This window comes from Bombus pyrosoma, linkage group LG17 (genome assembly GCF_014825855.1).
Source record: "Bombus pyrosoma isolate SC7728 linkage group LG17, ASM1482585v1, whole genome shotgun sequence".
Classification (NCBI taxonomy): domain Eukaryota; kingdom Metazoa; phylum Arthropoda; class Insecta; order Hymenoptera; family Apidae; genus Bombus; species Bombus pyrosoma.
The window spans coordinates 4,762,234-4,764,047 of record NC_057786.1 but is presented as its reverse complement, the minus strand read 5'-3'; positions in this window follow the sequence as shown (position 1 = coordinate 4,764,047).

The window sequence follows — 1,814 nt, the reverse complement described above, 5'->3', positions numbered from 1 at the left end:
TGTATATGTACGGTAGTATCAGGATATATAACCAAAACTTTGCCCGGATTTATGGGCAAGAGTTATCCCCCACCAATTTCTAGAATTGCTTGCTCGTAATAAGAAATGTACTAAGAATAACTTTATCTATTCTGTCTCGCACTGTCTGTTTCTAACCTCTGCCCCTACCTTCGGTGTACGCATTGTATAGACCTGTAGAATTTTAATAATTTAATATTTATAATATTTATATATTTCATTATAATTTGATAATTTAATATAATAATTAAGATAATTTGGCCCAACTCGATATTTGAATCTTTTTCTATAATTAAGAAAATTGGAAACTCTTTAGTACACATTTTCGTTCCATATACTTACTTATTAATTGAAATAATTAGATTAAGACTTTATTGATATTTCAGCACCGTTACAGACTTGTGGTCGGAAACGTTCGGCCTTACTAATTTTTTATTGCTTGTAACTGTTTTATTCTTAATCATTGTAGAAAAAAATACGTGTCACAAATCTTTCTTTCCTAAATTAATTTACATAATTACTGCAAGTGCAATAGTATGCAAGTACCGAATTCTTGGGAAAACACCTCTCCGGTTATCTTCCATTCCTACTTCTGGTCCCGATCGATATACATACTGTCATCAATACTGTTTGTTTATTACCTTTAGTTATACTGTTTATTATGATATACGTAGGAATGCTGCATTTTTATGTTATTATGTTTTATATCTTTTTTATGTATTATGTTTTTATCCGTATTTTGTCTATATTTGATTTAGTATGTTGCTTCCATGTAAGTTAAGAGTCTAAGTGGAGTCTTAGTATTTAACATGCTTTGTTTGTGATATGTGTGTGCCATTCAATTGAATATTAGGTGCTTTCCGTTCTTGTATTGTAAATGTAATATGGTTAAATTGACTGGAATTTACTTTTATTTGTTTCTCTTGCAGTCATTTTTCTATTTTTCTGATACGCTCTGGCAGTAATATGTTAAGTTTATATCCAAACATCCTATGAATGAGCATTCCCAAGATGTTTGCGAGACTAAAATTTTGCATGTCCTAGCAACATCCATTTCTTAAGTCTTACAAATGTCCTTGAAACTTAAATTTTGCATGTTCTAGAACCATCTCTCCCGAAAGTCCTACGAATATTCTTAAGGTCAAATTCCGAATATTTTACTAATACGCATTTCGTAAATCTAAAGAATTAAATATCAGATGTTATAAGAACAATCGTTTTGTAGGTTTTACAGATAAAAATTTCACTTAACAGATTAAATTAAACATTTAGATTAAACCACAGATATTGCAAGAACAGCCGTTTTCTAGGTTTCACAGTTAAATATTGAAATGTTTTTAGAACATTAATTATAAAAGTACAAGGTTTCCAATTCCATGAACTTTTGCAATTTCCGCAAAGTTTCCATGCTTACGCTATACACGCACTGGAAATTTTAATTTCAGGAAGTAGTAACGCAATAAATTGTTTAAATTTCAATGGCGAAGAATCGATGTCTAACTATTCATAGTTAGAACAAGATGTTCTGAAAAGATTTGCTGCAAGACGAAAGTAAATGATTCCCTATTCAAAAGTAAGTCCAAAATGTACAATGACAATTTGTTACGTCCCGTGAAACGGTCCGCCCGACGTTTCTAACCTGCCTGGCCGTCAAGGGTCAACAGCGCTATTCAGACCCCCAATAAACCTAAGGACCCATCATAAACTTAGGCTTTTAGTTTACCTTTTGTATTAGTATTCATCACTAACTTCTATCGACCTTGAAGGAATCGTTGTTCCTGTAAGTTTTTTTTTTT